Source organism: Lepidochelys kempii, chromosome 13 (genome assembly GCF_965140285.1).
Source record: "Lepidochelys kempii isolate rLepKem1 chromosome 13, rLepKem1.hap1, whole genome shotgun sequence".
NCBI lineage: Eukaryota > Metazoa > Chordata > Testudines > Cheloniidae > Lepidochelys > Lepidochelys kempii.
Window position 1 is genome coordinate 31,435,308 of NC_136392.1, and position 16,889 is coordinate 31,452,196.

General features: G+C 43.2%; 2 protein-coding genes across 3 annotated transcripts in view; both read left to right on the forward strand.

Annotated features, from left to right (window-relative positions):
* Nucleotides 1-6,415: 6,415 nt before the first annotated feature.
* The window catches only part of CPNE1 (copine 1), an 80,329-nt gene continuing 69,855 nt past the window's right edge, over nt 6,416-16,889 (forward strand). The window contains exon 1 of the mRNA XM_073310028.1: nt 6,416-6,506. The gene's annotated coding sequence lies outside the window, so the exon portion shown is untranslated. The remainder of the gene's footprint in view (nt 6,507-16,889) is intronic.
* RBM12 (RNA binding motif protein 12) overlaps nt 6,426-16,889 on the forward strand; it is a 40,679-nt gene continuing 30,215 nt past the window's right edge. The window contains exon 1 of one of the 2 annotated variants that reach the window (XM_073310023.1): nt 6,426-6,506. The gene's annotated coding sequence lies outside the window, so the exon portion shown is untranslated. Of the gene's footprint in view, nt 6,507-10,123; nt 10,181-16,889 lie in introns of those variants that run through there. The other variant, XM_073310021.2, reaches the window with a different exon arrangement.

A 16,889-nucleotide genomic window follows, 5' to 3' on the forward strand; every position in this document is an offset into this window, starting at 1 on the left:
AAAATTGAGTATAATTGGTATGATTGGAAATGTGAATGAAAGTGGGAACCCTTGAAGAAGAGTGTAGGTAATGGCCAAAAAGCTACTATTCCACAATCAGGGAACAGGACAGGTTTGGTTAAAAGCCCAGCCTGGTTCTGTGGTGAAGAGAAGGCAGCAATTAGAAATAAAAGCAATATACAAGTGAAAAAGGGGGAAGCAGATAACTTCACATTTATAGTGATGGCTATGAAATGCAGAAAATTTATAAGGGGAAAGACTTGAAGAGCATGATCTGTTTAGCTTATCAAAGGGAAGACTGAGAGGTGACTTGATCGGCATAAAAGTATCTTCAGAACTTCAGGAGGAAGATGGCTTTTCAAGAACACACTGCTTGTAATTTTAACTTTGTTCGCAGCTGATTCTTTCAGTAACAAGTGTCAATCATCTCCCCACCCACACCAGCCAAATCTTTTGGTCCATGAGCAACTCAGTGGTTTTCTGTTAAGTTCTTCCTTCTCAAAGAACTAGCTATCATCTTTGTTTTACTGTAATTTGCCACCAGCTTCCACTGTAAAAGCCCTATTTTATGCTTTTTAGCCATCTATCTCCACTTTGTCTTAGAAAATTAATTTGTCCTGAAAATTGCTGGACTCTCTACAACGGCAAGGAAGAATTTTTTTGCAGTGTTTGAAGAAAATTGGTCAAACTTCGTTACAGGTTATTAAAAATCATCATAGTTTTAAATTTCAGTTGACATTTGTTTCATTCTAGTTGCAAAACTGCTTCAGAGTTAACAGTTGTATTTCATACAAGAATAATATTTGAAGAGAAAACTAAGCTGCAATTAAACAGCATTAAGAGTGTGTACCCAGGAAATTGACCCTCTCATAAGGGGGTCATCTGTTTTTATTTATTCATACTACGTAGTAGTACTTTGGGGCTCCAGCCATGGATGCAAGTTCCATTGTGCTATATACACACACAGACACAGTCCTTGCCACTGGTTGCTTACAATCTTTGTATTACATGAGAGACAATAGGTTGAAGCAACAAATAGGCATGGGCTGGTACAAAGAAACCATGAGACAGAATCCAACACAATTGTATGAGACAAAAGCTTAAGAATTGCTGCTCTGTGTGTGTGTGTAACAGGGCTCCACTCACCATGCTGGCACCTCCTGCTGACTGCCTTGGGGATTAGCTCTGCAGGTCATTATGCCTTCTCCTGGTGGTGCCTTGCCCCCCATCACTTCTGCTCCTGGACCCACATCACTCCTCTTCAGGACACGGTCATCCAGCCGTGTCACAATCTGCTTCCCTCATCTGGGGTGAGTGCTGCAATCCAACTGTCGCCACTGGAGAAGTGGCAGGACTACAGCCAATTGCCTGGCCACTTCCCTGCAGCCCCAGCACCCTCTTGACTCTTGCCTCAGCCTGCAAATCCCAGCAGCTGAGAATGAGCTCTTTCGAGCTCCCCTGGTCCCTGCTAGCAGCACTGGTCTGTCAAGGGAGCTAACTTTTTTCTTCCTGCCAGGCACCCAATCCTCTCTCCTTAAGCTCCAGGAGATAATTGACTGGGCTCTCCCAAGAGATCTTTTATGGGCCTGCCATGCCCTGACTGGCTGCTCCACTCAGCCCTTCTCTAATTGGCTGCCTCCTGCGCAGCCTCCCTAGGGCTCTATTAACCCCTTAGAGGCCAGTGTGTGACCAATGCCCCATCGCTGTGCACCTTTACCAAAGAATATTACAGTTAGGGAATGTGCTACACAGCACATACAGTATGTGAATAAACAGGTAAAGAGATGACTAAAGACTTAATTCATGAAACTTCTGAAATATCTGTATGAATGTATAAAATTACTTTGCATATCTTAAAATCCGCTACAGCGTTGGCCCTGTAGAGCTGCCTAAATTCACAAAACAGGAATATACTAACAACCGCCCCAATGTGAGGCATTATTTGAAATAACTGAAGTAAAATGACAATATTGTACATTCTACATTGTACATTCTACAGCCATACTTAACTCCCTTGTTGGTAAATAAATGAGGGATTAAACAGATTTGAATTAGTTACTCTGTATTTGCATGCAGTGCTGGGAGTAACACCTATACTTCAGGTTTCCTGACACTTTCCATTATAATATCCTGTTTCTAGTTGCTTATAACTTTGCCCAACTTTAATTATTTGGGCTGAAATTTTCCTTGTTGGGTATCAGCCTCAGGCTGGGGTGGGGAGAGTGTTATTTCCGCACAAATCATTTTTTAGATTAGGATAGCAATAGGTTACAACCATTTACTCTAGAAGCTCAAATGCCTCCATACTTGGGAGCAGGGACTTGAATTTTGGCAGGGGGTTGACCTGGTGTTAGGGATGTCTATTCCCATGAATATCTGCCCAATGTTAGCCAAGTTATGAGCCTTTGAAAATCTTGGATTACACAGGCTCCATAAAGCCACTTTAGAATTTGGCAACTAAATGGAAGTTTCCATTTGCACTGAACATGCTCCAGCCCTGGGTGGCAGGGGCTGAGGCACACTTTCCTTGCCCTCAGAGACGGATTAAGATTTATTGGAGCCCAGGGCACAAGTAACATTGGACCCCTGCACACACACACCCTCAGCATGGGCCCCCGTCCCTTGCTCCTCCCCTTCCCCTCCATGGCCTTCCCTCCTGCCCTGGCTGGAAGTTGAGCCCTGGTAAGAGCTACCCAGGGAGCCTGGGCTGCTGTGGGGAGCCCTGGACCCTCCATCTGTCCTGGATGGCATGCCCTGGGGGGCAGGGACACAGGCCGGGGGCTGCTCTCAGGCACCCCAGATCCTAGCTTAGGGCAGGTGAAGGGGCCCGGGCTCCCCACAGCTGCCCAGGCTCCCTAGGCAGCTCTTACTATAGTCTGGGGTGACCATACATCCTGTTTAGGCCTGGAGAGACCCCTTTTTAAGCCCTGCCGCGGATGGCCTGAATTTTTTGGCAAAACTGGGCATTTGTCCATTATCAGTTGGCAAGAGCAAATGGGACAAATGCCCAGTTTTGCCAAAAAGGGACTCAGGGCGGGGGCAGCTCTACGAGGGGTGGGTGGCGTGGAGGGGAGAAGGGCTCAGGGGCCCCTAGAAAGGAAGGTCTGTTTACAAGTACAGGGAGCAAAGGAGCAGTGTGTATATATTTAAAAGAGAGGGGAAATTTTGGCTGTCTAAAAGGCCCATTCAAATAGGGAAGGAATGAATCTGAGTCAGGGTGAGAGGGGAACAGAGAAGAGCCTAGATTGCTTATAGATAATGTACTGGGCTGGCTAGAAAAAAACAGCTCTGGGGGAAAACCAGCTATTTACTGAAGACGACAAAGGAACCAGGAACCATGTACAGTTGCTGCACTTTATTTTGCTGCCTTTATTGTTTTCAGTGAGTTAGAACTGCCTATTTTATTGCAACTGGTTTAATAAAGACAAACCTGCCGTAACCAAAGTATTTTAAATCGTTCCTGTTTAACTGAGATATGAGATGTTAATGTTCCTTTTTAAGTGGTTTGAGAAGCTGAAGTAGACCGAGCATCTGAGCACAGGCTGCGAAGGCAGAGAAATGAGTTCTCTTCCTCGCTAGGTGACCTTTGCTTCTTCCATAACTTTGCATTGTCTGAGTTTCCACATCATAAAATGATTTTTACTTACTTACCTCCCAGCAGGGAGTGAGGATTAATCAAGTTGCTTTGTAAAAGCTAAATAAAGTTTAAAAACACTAAATATAAGCTACATATTTATTGGAAAAATACACTAGATTGTAAGCTGCTCAGGGCAGGAACCTTGACTCTTTACATGTCAAAGAAACAAACACATAAAATAGGCAGCATGAAAATAAATATGATTGAAAAGAAATGACTCAATGCACTAAACGTGTGGCTATCTTAAAGTTGTCATCTTGTCGATAAACTGGTTTTGAATGAATAACCCTGCTGATACGTGTGACTGTAGTTTTGAGTCTGAGTTTCAGGCGAGTGAGTGTGGACAGCTGCAGCTGTCTGTACACATAATTACAGCATTATGCCAGAGAATTCTGCCTAAGTGCCCAATATTGTAATAGCTGCGACATGAGGTTTGTTATTAAAACAGTATTGTCTATTGGTAAGTGTTGGAGACGGGCAGTCAGCACTCTCCAGTTCTCTAACTAGTGATACTTGATTCACTTTGTGCTTGACCAGGGGTCGGCAACCTTTCAGAAGTGGTGTGCCGCGTCTTCATTTGTTCACTCTAATTTCAGGTTTCACAGGCCAGTGGTACATTTTAACGTTTTTAGAAGGTCTCTTTCTATAAGTCTATAATATATAACTAAACTATTGTTGTATGTAAAGTAAATAAGGTTTTTAAAATGTTTAAGAAGCTTCATTTAAAATTAAATTAGAATGCAGAGCCCCCTGGACCGGTGGCCAGAACCCAGGCAGCGTGAGTGCCACTGGAAATCAGCTCGCGTGCCGCCTTCGGCACGCGTGCCATAGGTTGCCTACCCCTGTTCTTGACTGTAAGCAATTCACTTCCCCTCTGTGTGTTTCACTATACCCATGTGTAAAATGGGGGGCAGCTCAGCATGGGAGGGAGGGGGCAGGAGTGGGGCTGGGGGGGCAGCTCCATGCAGGAGGGAGGGAGGGAAAGGGCAGGAGAGGGGCAGCTCCATGCAGGAGGGAGGGAGAAGGAGAGGGGCTTGGGGCAGCTCTACGTGGGAGGGAGGGGGCAGGAGAAGGGCTGAAGGGCAGCTTTGGGCAGGAGGGAGGGGACAGGAGAGGGGATGGGGGGCAGCTCTGGGCAGGAGGGAGGGGGCAGGACAGGGGATGGGTGCTAGAACAATTTTTATAGTGATGGTGCTGAGATTGAACCGCCCTCTAAACCCAGTGTGTAATTGAAACCACTTCAAGCCAGGGGGTGCAGCAGTACCCCCAGCACCCCTAGTTCCAGCACCAGGGGGAATACGCTCAGTGCTCACCTACCCACAGCTCCTGCCTCTGGCCTGACAGGGGGCGGGGCTGCGGGCTGGGATAGGAGGAGGGGGGCCCAATTGGCTAGGGTAACTAGGTGTCCGGTTTTCGACCAGACCACCCAGTCAGCACCGCTGACCCCGCCACTGACTGTCTGGTTGGCGGCACGATGCAGCGGGGCTGGCAGGCTCCCTGCTAGCCGCCACGTCGCACAGCTCCCAGGAAGCAGCTGACATGTCCCCCTTACAGTTCCTATCGTAGGGGCAGCCAGGGGGTCTGCGTGCTGCACCGCCCCGCTCCTGCAGGCGCAGCTCCCATTGGCTGGGGCAGGGCAGGGGACTAACTAGCGCGCCTAGCAGGCAGCTGTTGAGGGGTCGTGGTGCTTGCCTCTCCGCTGCTGCTGGCCCTCTTCTTCTTGCGCGTGTCCTGTGGCTAGGCTCGAGCTGTGGCGCGTGTCCTGTGGCAGACCGTGGTCTGTCGCCCCATCGCAGGCATCCAGGAGTTGGAGGTATGTGTATCCCCGTCTCCGAGTGCTGGGAATGGGGCTGCACCCCCATCCCCCACACTGCATCCCTCCCTGTCCCAACCCCTCCGCACGCCCATTCCCCTCAAATAAGGGGGTCAGGGTCTGGGAGGGTGCTCCGGGCTAGGACTGAGGGGTTCAGAGGACAGGAGGGGGATCACGGTTGGGGAAGAGGCACTAGAAGGCTTAAGGGTGCAGGCTCCAGGCAGCGCTTACCTCAAGCAGCTCCTGGAAGCGCGGCATGTCCCCCCTCCAGCTCCTTTGCAGAGGCGTGGCCAGGCAGCTCTGCGCACTGCCTGGTCTGCAGGCGCCACCCCCACAGCTCCCATTGGCCGTGGTTCCCAACCAATGGGAGCTGTGGGGGCAGCGCTTGGGCAGCATGTGGAGTCTTCTGGCCGCCCCTACACATAGAAACCAGAGGGGGAACATGTCGCTGCTTCCTGTGAGCCCTGCGGGCGCCCGGAGCTGGACAATCAACGGCCCGCTCGGCGGTGCTGACCAGAGCCACCAGGGTCCCTTTTCCAGCGGGTGTCCCGGTCGAAAACGGCGGCGCGGCTGGAAGGGGGCGCGGCTGGCGGCTCGGGGCGCCAGGCTCCGCGCAGCGCGCAGTTCCGCCAGGCGCGGCTGGGGCGCCCTGGGGGCGGGGCTGGGCTAGGGCGCCCGCCACGAGGCGCGAGCGAGCGGCAGCCCGGGGGCGGGGCAGAGGCAGCAGCAGCAGCAAAGCGCGCTACGCACGGCCGCCGCCCCGCCCCGCGCGCTGCAGCCAGTCCCCGCGGCCGAGGAGGGGCCGGCGGCGCGGCCCGCCCCGCCCCGCCCCGCCCCGCCCCCTCTGCAGCAGGGCAGAGGCGGAGCGCGCGACGGCGCGTCACCAGAGCACCACCCCTCCCTCCTGCTAGGCCCCGCCCCCTCCCTCGCAGCGGCGCCTCAGCCGCGGCTGCCATTTTGTGGCGCTGCTCGGTCGGTGGCGCTGGGCTCGCGCGGGGAGCGGGGCCCGGGCGGCGATTAGCTCCTTTCTAACCCTTTTTCCATACAGATTCCTCGGTAAGGAACCGGCAACGTCCGGGCCGGGCTCGGCTCCGTTCCGTCCCCTCAGTGGCCCCTTCCCAGCGCGGCAGGGCCCTGTCTCGGGGGGCTGGGCCGGGCCCGGCACGGAACGTATCTTCCCAGCCGCACAAAGGGGGGAGGGGCAGGGACTGGGCTGAGGAGGCCCCAGGGCCTGGGCGGCTCCTGCTCCTGACCGGGGCGCGGGCCTCAGGGTGCCCGTGTCTCCGCCCGCGCTCGCAGCGCTCCGTTTTCGCCCGGGGCCGTAGGTGCGGGCGCCGCTCACGGCCCGGCTGAGCTGCGCGGCTCGGAGCGGCCCGTGCGAGTTGCGCGGCCTCTGCGCGGGGTAGGCGGCGCGCTCGGGCGGGCGTGGAGTGCCCTGGCCGCGGAGCCGTGTTTTCTTCTCGCAGACAGCCAGGCGGCTTCCGCCCGTCTGTGCGCTGGGCTGTTGAGCGTGAGCCCCGTCCCGGCGCGGGGCTTTGGCTCCAGGGGCCTCGGAGCGGAGGATGGGAAACAGGAGTGAGCTGGATACTGACTCGCCTTTAGCGTGCCCGCGTCTCGGGGCGCTCGTGGGTGATGGCTCCCTCAGTGCGTGCAAGGAGTGCTCTGCCGTGACCGTGACAACAAATTGACGTGAAGCTTGTATGCCTTTGGGAAGGGGCAGAAATAAAAGCAATGGCACTATTAGGTTGTGATGGTGATGTTTGTTCCCTCATAGGCCAGCTGGATACAAGGTGTAAGCACAACACTTCTTACTTGGTGAGCTGACTACAGCATTTGTGGCAATCGAATTCTCCTTTGTGGTTCACATTGTTTCACCGGTTGGTGTGTGTCAGAGGATCTTGGCATGCCTTAGCTCTAATTCATTCTGGTTTGAATAGGCTCACTTCTCAATCATAGGAAATACAACTAATCATTAAAGCCTCTCTTAGAGAGACAGTTGGGTTATCCACTGTTGATAGTGGACAGGAACAGTTGTGGGCATCTTTCAGTGAGAGGACCTGGAGATTACCTCTTTGCTCTTAGCTTTACAAGAAGCCTTTTGCTCTTTTCCAAAGTGAATATGATGAAAAAGAAAGCTGTGCTGGAAAAATTATAATATGTGTTTCTATCAGTTTTTTCCCTAGAAAGACTGTAGGGAGGAGGAGTTGGCAAAAGTGAAGTTTAAATAGGGTAAAATGCCCTTATCGCTAACATAAGGAATGTAACTGAATGAAAGATGTTTATGTAAACTGGTGTTACTTTAATCATAACTGCAGATTGTTGATGTACTCAGAACTACTGTAGCTTTTTCTTAGGTGCTGTAGAATATAGGAAAATGTGCTTCAAAATGGGTCCTAAGAAGAATGCATCTAGATTCTGTGTTAATCACAGGAGGTTGGACGAGATGTTGGAATCTGCGAAACATGAATCTATTCTTTGAATTTTCCTCTTTCTCTGTGGGAGAAAATATCTTGGTTCTTGCTGTATTATCTTGTGTCCTTTAGGCTTGTGTATCTCTTCAAGCTTCCTTTCCCAACTCTCACTGCTGGGGTTAGGCAAGTAGATCAGTGTATTTTTTCCCACCTTTAGAGAACCTCATGGCTTATTTTCACTTGTGACCTAAATTGGGTCTCATCCTAGTCTCCAGTAGATATTTGTCTACAGTGCAAAACCAATGGGGAATGTGGCAGAATTGAATTTTTTCAAGAAAGGCGTAAATCTAGAATTATGAGGGTGATTCAGATCACAATTGTCAGGTCTGTATGGAAAAGCAGTTCCCGCTTCTTACTTCATTTGGTTGTGTATGTAGGTAACACCCTTGTGAGCACCAAATTGACATGAAATAATGTCTCTACGTGACTTAAAGTGCTCTTAAATGTGCTCTTTTAAATGTTCTGATTCAAGATCTAGAAAATAACTTAGATTTGTCTAAACAAATCATGATGTTGGCTAATGGTAAATTAATTATGCTGGATGGGTACAATGAAAAGTTCAAACGTGGTAGACTATTTGAAGAACGCTATTGGGTTTTGCATACTATAATGTGGTATTTTGTAGTATAATGTATCTTTAGTGCGGTATTACTTTAGCCTATTTTTATTAGTTTTAGGTTTCTAGATAAGTGTACACAACTGGAATGCTTTTTGATCTGTATAGCGGAAATGTTCTGAATTATCTGGAATTTCTTGGTAAAACATTGCTTCTGCATGAAAGATCTATTCCAAATCCATACTTAAATAGATAAACATTTGTGTGAAAGCTGTCCCTCAGGTTATGTCATGTATTTTTGTATTGGAAATTACTTTTTGAAACTGGCCACTCTTTGGAGCAAATAGCAAATTCCTAATTTCGGGTTGTCTGGTCTTGAGTCCTCCTTTTTTAAATAAAAAAGCATGGCTTTGTTTTGGAGATGAGTATATTTGTCATTTTAATCGAAAGTGTAATTTGTGGGACTTCAGTTTTCATATTTTTCTCACTTGTAATTTTGCTGTTGGTGTCCTGTTTCCTGAAAGGTTTTTGAATGTGACTGCTTGTTTTAATCTTTTGATAGTGAATTCTTCTGGATTATATGCAGTACATTTAACACGAGTTTGTGGATGCATGTCAATACTGAATGTTTACAGCAGATGCCCCCAGTGGTCCAACTTCATGAGAAAAGGGCAACTAATTCATACTTTTTCTGATTACATGTTTCTCATTTTTTTCTTAATATATTTTTCTGTAGGTACTTTCCAGAGAGTCAAGAGTATTGTGTGAGGTGGTCTATTAGGTAATGGAATAGTTAATAAGTGATTTTTTTTCAGACATACACACACATTTCCAGTAAAACCATATAGCTTTTTTGCTCACTCTTGTGATCCCTGGAATAGAAATTTAATAATCTTGAGTACAAAAAATGACTGGCATCTGACTCTTGCATTGCATGTTAGATTAGGGTTGTAGACTACAAACAAAAAGGCATGGGTTCCCATAGTACCGTATGTGAAAATGTGTGTTTTCCAAAGATGAGACTTTGACGTGTGTCTTAGCTGAAAATTTTTTGCTGCTTCTTGGAAGGATGTTGGTCTGTGTAGTTTCTAGAAGTGTTTATCAGCTGCAGCATAAGGTACTGTTTTGCTTAGGTGGGGCTAGGAAGGTGCAGAATTAAAAAGCAATTGACTTGATAGTAACAGATGGTTTGGGTAAGGTTTTATTATTCAGTATCAGGATTTGATTCTGCATTGTGAGTTTTGGGGGTCAGGGGTGTGACCCTTGCCTTCTAAAGATACATTGATGGGGATCTGAAAAGGGAGAAAAAAAATTGAGATGTTAAATTCTGTGTAATGAGTGTCTTCTGGCTTTTAATTTATATGTATTCTTCTGCCAAGGCATACTTATGAGTTAATATTTGGTAACAAAGTATAATTAAGCAAGTGCAATTATCAAAATGTAAGTGTAAGATTAACAAGTGTTTAAATTTTTTGTACACTTAGTCTTGTGGTCGGTATATGATGCAGTGTTTTGTGGTGGTCTCAAACCTGAACTTCCTTAATATACAGTTCATTGTGGACCGTTACTGCTGTTGTGTTGCCTGAATTGATTTTTGCCTCCATTTATTCTTTATTGCAGTCTAAAAGTTGGTTTTAATTGGTTGCCCACAGGATTGGCTTGGCTTCTACTACTTATTAAGAAAAAAACATCAGTCTCTGCAGGTAAGAGATTTTTGACATGAAGATTTTTTTTTATGCGTGTTGACTACATGTTAAGAAATATTCTTAACAATTATGTGGAATATATGAATTGGTATAAAATACTTTGGTCAGTAAAAATTGCGTGTGCGCGCACACAGAGTTTGGCTTTTTAGCTCTGATTCCCATTGGGAATGGTTGTTATGGCAATGTTGTCCTTGTAAATGACTTTTCTGCCATATTCTGAAGTAGTGCTGTTTTATCAGCATATGGTAGTTTTGAATACTCTCTCCAACAATTTTCCACTGTTTGTAAACGTAGGTATTTGCTGCAGACAGTAGTTCTGCATGTTCCTAAAAGCTATAAATATCAATGTGTAAAATATATACTATTTGGGTTCTTATAACTAGGATTTGCAGTATTTAGAGAGCTCGGATATATTTATTTCTGATAAGGTATTTAGGCTTTTCTAATTTAACAGATGAATGCTAGTCCTTTGGGGGGGGGAGTCTGCTACCTGCCCAGTTCTAGCTATGATTAGTCCCCTAACACATCTCGGGTTAGATACCTTCAATCCTTCCTTCAGCATCAATGCTATTCTGCCTTCTAGACTCTGTCCAAGGATTGCCAGATACGTGCGTGTGTTGTTGATGATACTGTAGATTAACACTCAGTAGGGACTAGGTTGAGCCTTCCAAACTTGTGTTTATACCTGTGAACTACATGTAAATTCAAAGGTTACTCCAGTCCCTTCTCTGTTCAACGCTTTTTACATATGGCCTTAAATTACTTCTTATCCTCTCTATGTACCCAGTTTCTGTTAATCTTCCTGAAATTTACACATTGTCTGAGTATAACACTTACAAATATTGTCCTCTTATGTGTTGCACACTTACGATAATAGCAGTTATTTTTTGAATCTGGAAATACACGTAATTGTCTATCAAGATAAACATAAGTTTTTAATTGAAATGATTTCTTAATTTTAATTTAAACTAGATTTTTATTTGCATGTGGGTAGTTCTTCACTTTCCATTTTTAGTCATAAATTGCTAAAGTGGATTTTATACTTTAGTAGAATTTCAGATTTTACATAGATGCTTCATATTTATAATGCCCATCTGTACTGCAAAAGTCAAGATGAGGGTCTCGGCTCATTGTCATCCTTAAAATGAGAACAAAATAACTCTGAACACAATTGATAAGTCCACACGATATTTGCAACCATTACCTATTGAACTGGAAATGCTTTAACCAGGCTGTGCTGCTCCATCACTGTTTGTAGTTTGAATCAGTGGGATTTATGCATCTAAATCACTTAGGTGCTTTTGAAAATTCCACCCTTAAGAGCTTAAGTATAGGCTCCTATTTTTTGTGATTTTGGGCCTGAGAGTGGTTTTAGGAGTTCATAATTTTGTTATAGTGAAATTCTAAAATGTTTATATTAAAATTGAAGCTGTTTTGTTTTGAAATGACAGATGTTGTTATGCAACTAAGAAGCTTATCAAAAGTACAGTTTTAACACCTGATGTTGCAAGCACTTATGGACATGCTTTACTTCAAGCACGAGTAGTCTCATTGAGTCAAAGCATCTAGCCATTTGAGTAAAGTTCGATCACCTGTTAAGTGTTTGCATGATCAGGACCTTAATTTTCAATATTTTAATTTTTTACCTATAACAGTTTTGTAAAATTCAAATAAGAGATCTTACCAGGAGTGATTTAAAAAAAACCCCTGCATTTATGATTGTTAATATTAAATTACAGAAAGAGTTTATTTTCTGTAATACATAAGTCTTACTTTTCAAGTTGGAATACCTGAATGCCATTAAAATTAATGGGAACTGGGAATCTGAATCCCAGTCCCTCTAAATAGGTGACTTTGAAAATATCAAGCTAAAGTAAAATTTGTTAAATTAACAGATTATTAGCAGTTAGACAACTTCTGGCCTGTGGGTCAGATTCAGGATAATAAATGTAATTGTCTGGCATCCATAAAACATTGGGTCTTCAGAATGGAAACCATAATTTTAAAAAAGCTTCAAGCTTATAGTTGCAGTGATAAGCTTTCAAATGCAATACAGCACTGTCTTAACCTGAAATGACAGTTCGAAGAGGTCTAAACTCCTCAGTCATCTCAATGACATGCTACCTCTGAAATCTACCAATGATTACGTAGGGACAAGATTATAAACTAGATATGCAGGGCAGCATTTGAAACAAATCTTTAATTTTCTGATTCAGTTACTGCATGTGAACATGCTAGAGTTACTGCATGCATACATGAGAAAATAGAGACCCTGCAAATGTGATGTATTTTTTTAAATGGTGTGATGTCAGTTGTAATTCTTTGAATTACAGGTAGTTATGATGTGGCCCCTGGTGTAATAAAAATGCTCTTTCTCTCCACAGAATGAGTTTGACACTTTTTTTAAAATATCTAGTAAGAAATGTAGCTTGGATTCTAAGTACATCCTTAAATCTTCCGCTGCTTTGGAGAAATTAAAAAAATATAAATTGCACCAAAAATATGTAATTACTAACCACTTAAAATTGTACAAGTAGAAAACCCATCCAAATCACCTTTTTGTATAAACATTTTTATTTGTCAACAGTTAATGCTCTTATCCATTATTGTGACACTCCTGGTGTATCCTTGAGGAGGTCATTATGAAAAAGTCAGTGTTTTCCATTTGACAAAGGATAAAATAAGTAGTAGAAAAACATATGATTTTTGAGGGTATATGGGTAAAAATAATACAAATATCTAAGTTTAATCTCTTTACATAGCAGATAATGCTGAGGACTTACGTCTCTTAATATTTAACATTTAAAAGTTGGAGTTCCTGAATACCTTAGTTGGTTGTATTACATGATTTTCAAAACTAATTCGTGCTGTAACATGGACACTCTTGGGCCCCTAGCTTTTTAAAAATAGTTTCCTGTTAAATATTTGTAATTTTGGCACGTATTCAAGCATCCGGTCCTTCTAATATGAATTTTATCCTGTGATTTGAAGCACAAATTCCCTTTTTTTATAACAGTTCAGTAATGCTGCTTTCCTTAAAGTTGTAAGGATTTTCATTAGAAATCACTGGTTTTGGAGATTTGTAGCCTTATTTAAGGATCGGTTAAATTTATGTTTCCTTAAAATTATGTGGATAACACTTCCCTTTTTAAAATGGAGAACAAAAAAGTTTTAAATGCTAACATACTATTGTAGAAATCATAGCAGTTTTTGAGTAATACAGGGTTTGACAAATGGTTTACTTCTGTGATGTAAATACTTCTGCTGTTTAGAAGAAAATTATACCATTACCCTTGAAAAATGGTTGAGCAAACAAATTTAATTTTCAGATTTTTTACTATAAACTTAAAAAACATGTTCTAAGACTTCTAGAAAGTATTGAAATGAGACAAATGGCCAAACTAAACACATTCCAAAAGTTTTAAAAAATATATTTTACCAAAAGACTGGAAAGAGACTTACTTTTAAAAAATACTCACTTAAAGGGTGGTGAATATATCTTCCTTTACAATTACGCTTGGTATTTCTGTGGAAGAAAGTGTTTTCTTATTGGTAAATACCAATATGTTTTCATATATTCCACTTTATTTAGATCACATTTTCTGTTGCCTTTGCAGTTTCAATCCCTTCAATCTAGGAAATTCTGGTACCAAAATGTAACCAAAGCTAGAGCAGCAGCACAGCAGATAGTGTACCAGTATAGTAGGTAGGGCACTGCTTGTTGCAGGTAATTAATATCTCTGCTGTTGCCTTTAAAGAGACAGGAAGCAGAGGGGCCGCCACACTTCTAATGCCAATTAGGAATGGGCCAAAGCCTACATAATGTTAAAACCCATTGCTGATGGTGATTAGGGGAGGAAAAGGGCAGACTGCAGAATGTTTCAAGGGATAGAAATGGCCTTTCTCCAGTTAGACTGCTTGAGAGCATAAAGTTAGGTGCCTTTGATCTGTTGGCCATAATGCACGAGACTGTTCATTTCCCCCCAAAATGGTGGTAGCCTTCTGTTTTGCCTGAATATTTAGTTCAACCAGGTGTCAATGTGGATATTCTTTGAATTTTCTGTAACAGTGCGCAGCAGTATTACTCAACAGTTCAGAACGGGAATTGGAGAATAAAGTCTACATCAAAACTGCTGGGGGAACTTAGGGAGGCAAGCGTAACTGAGTTTGAATTTTACTTGTACACTGAGAAATATTGCTTTTAGTGTGGCAGAAAGTGCTGTGGGATCTTATGATCACAATTGATTAGGACTTTAGTTTTACATCCAACTTTGGTGTGACATCTTTGGTAGCACATTGCCTCCTAATGCTGCAGAAGCTCATCTGGTTTTTAATTCCCTTATGAATATCTAACACCACTTACTGTGGCATATAGGAGTTTTCAGAGGTTTTCATCCAAGTATTGAACGGGCTTTCATTGCTTAATGAGGGAGCTAATGTGATTCTAGGGGAGGAGAGGATCAGGTGAAGGAAGATGCTGGTAACTACCCAGGACAATAAACTGGCTTCTGAATCAGGGAATTGGGGTAGGCTTGGCAAATCTAAAGCACTGAAACCTTATCCTCCTGCTAAGTGTTTGTTTAGATTAGGAAATAATTTGAGGAAAACTAAGATGTTTGAAATTAGGTCAGAATTAGCTAAACCTTCTCCTGGTGTATGTATACACAGGTTAACTCCTTTTGTCTAGAGTTAACAGGATGAGGTCAAACCTAAAATTCCTCCATGGTTGACCTGAACTAGTTAAACTGAGGTTAACATATTTTACTTTTGGTCTTGGTCTGGAGATTTAAGATAAAAATGTAAGCATGTCCTACCTGACATGCTAACTATCGTTCTAAGTCTAGTTTAGACGAGACACTCTGCCTTTTACACTTGCAAAACTGGGTAAAGACAAGGGGGGAACCTAGCTAAAATGCATGTTAACATAACACCTTTATATCCTAGGGCCTTTTGTCTATAGTAGCAAAGTAGTTGGGGTTAACTAATGAGCATTAGCCAACTCCAACCTAACCTTGATCTCTCTTCGTAATCAAGTTAAAAACCATAGCACAAGGTTACATTTCGCTGTGTAGCCTGTACCACCCCCAGTGGTACGGTGGGAAGGGTGACCACTTCTAAGGAGTGATGACAGTTCAGACTGTCCCTCACTATCAGTATGATTCACAGCGTGCACTGTGGCCCCATCCTTCTCCAGCTGGTATATGAGTTATGGCCCACAGTGAGAGGTAGAAATTTATTTCTCTTTGCCACTGACATTGACCTTTAGCTCTAAGGTCCAGAATAGATTAGGAAAATAGTGTTTTAAAAACATTCACACTGCTTTTAAATATCATTTATCTTGTGTAGGTTAGGAGGTGAACTTAGAGTTGATCTCAACCTGCTAACACATATTTAAAGGTCTTATTTCCTGTCTACACTAGATGCTTAGGCACCATTTTAAAATGCTGGTATTTCCCTAGCCTGGACAGGCCTAAAGGGAGAAGGAGGGATGGAAATGGCTAAAGATTTAGGTCAAGTTTATTAACAAATGAATTAGGCCTCTAAATCCAGAGTTAGGCACCCAATTAAATGGCCTAATTCTAAAGTGGCGAGCACCCAGTTTTCCTATTGAAGTCAGTGGAAACTGTTGAAAACTTAGAAAATGTAAAGCCATTGAGTTAGTGGGTCTGACTTTAGGCACTCATTTTTGAGAATCTTGGCCTTAAGGTTTACATAATTACAGTCACCTGGGATACCATATAGCTGTGCCCATGTCCTGGTTTTGATCCACAGATCATTAGGCCTTGCTCAGGCTTTGCCTTTAGGTAGCAAGTGAAAGTTGGGAAAATACTGTTTATAAACTAGTTTTAAATAATGGAGTTTGTAGTTCTGGGGCAAGTTCCATTAATAAAGTGTATCTGGAAGCATATTGTTTATATGGGGTAAGGCTCAAAGGTCCTGTTAGGATTGGGATCCTATTGTGGTAGGTACTGCATTAACAGAGGAAGATAGTCCTTGTCCCAAAAAACTTAACCTCCCTTTTCCCCTCTTGTTTTTGGGGTAGGGGCCAGTAAATGTGCTGTTTAAAATAAAAAGAAATTGAAAACTATGATTAAAAATTTGACCAAGCTAAATTTAAGACTATGATTGATTCCTACTGACTTCCTTTCCCTCTCTTTGTAAAGATTTTGTAGTTAAGATCTGTGCAAAAGAGAAGGTCTTAAACTTTATTCAATAGTATTGCACTTTTTCTGTTCAGTCAGAGCATGAGTCTTTTAAGTATACAAAAGTGTCTTCTTGTTTCAGTAGTCTTCCAAGATTCAAGGTGTGCGGTACATTTTCTGCATGTGATCGCTGAAGTTCAATTGCTTAGCTGAAACATTAATTTTTTTGTACATTCCACTAAATATTGAACCATCTGAAGTAATAGTTCTGATTTAACCTCATTCTTGGTTTTTGTATTGACACTTATTTGGGTCTCAGGCTGACTTTCCTTTAAAATCTTGATTTAACAGTTTATTTTGCAATTTTTGGTGCAAACCTTGAGTTAATCTTGTGTTGTTAATGTTTAATATTTTATTTGAATAAAAGTCTAGAACTTAAACATGCTTTAATTTTCAAGATGTCTTTAGGAGTGTGTAAACAATGTAGTAGATGGTGTCTGTAGGTAAATACGTGGTATCATAAACAGTAGTCTGACATAGCCGTTGCCTTTTCTCATCTGCAG